We start from the raw sequence: 836 nt of genomic DNA, 5'->3' as shown, positions 1-836 counted from the left end.
AGATATTCATCAAAAGAATGAAGAAATTTGGTGAAGCCTACAGCATTGTTAATGATAACGTAACAATGTCAATTTCTTAGTTTTGACAACTACATGATGGCTATGTAAAATATTGACACTAATGGAAACTCTATACAGTGCACACGTTGCAACTTTTCTAAAAAATATTTCTAAACTAAAAACATTTTAAAAAGTAAGTAAGACTTAGATGTGTATTCTGCATTTGTATAAGAATTATGTTCTCTCCGCCCGACAGCCACTGCCATGCCGCCATCATGGACACAAGTCGTGTGCAGCCAATCAAGTTGGCCAGGGTCACCAAAGTGCTGGGCAGGACTGGCTCTCAGGGACAGCGTATGCAGGTGCGCGTGGAATTTATGGATGACACCCACCGCTCCATTATCCGTAATGTGAAAGGCCCCGTGCGCAAGGGCGATGTGCTCACTCTCTTAGAGTCCGAAAGAGAAGCTCGGAGGCTGCGCTGAATTTTGTGCGGGGGTCCTGGATGTCTGGGATAACAGCTTGGCCCAAGGGGATGATCTGCAAAGTGTTTGTATTGTATGTAAATTGGGAAAAAAAATAATAATTATATTCTTTGGCCAGCCTGTGAAGTGGTGGCTAAAGCAGCTGGAATTCGCATGGCCTACAGGGTGGTTGGAGTCCAAGCCCACAATTTGAGAAATACATGGGGTATTTGACTGTGCATCCCCAAAATCCTGAAAGGAGGGAAAGATGTAAAAGGGACTGCAGTATAACCATTCCCCAGGAGGGGTGCTTCCTCACTTTCTCTCTGTCTCTCTCTCTCTATCTCTCTGTCTCTGTCTCTCTCTCCAGTG

The 836-nt window shown here is 44.5% G+C and overlaps 1 pseudogene; it reads left to right on the top strand.

The window, feature by feature from the left end:
• Positions 1 to 275: 275 nt before the first annotated feature.
• On the top strand, positions 276 to 492 carry LOC102492237 (40S ribosomal protein S28 pseudogene; annotated as a pseudogene).
• Positions 493 to 836: the final 344 nt, after the last annotated feature.

Source organism: Tupaia chinensis, unplaced genomic scaffold (assembly GCF_000334495.1).
Source record: "Tupaia chinensis unplaced genomic scaffold, TupChi_1.0 Scaffold000140_1, whole genome shotgun sequence".
Classification (NCBI taxonomy): Eukaryota; Metazoa; Chordata; class Mammalia; order Scandentia; family Tupaiidae; genus Tupaia; species Tupaia belangeri.
This window is presented reverse-complemented; position numbering and strand designations above follow the sequence as displayed.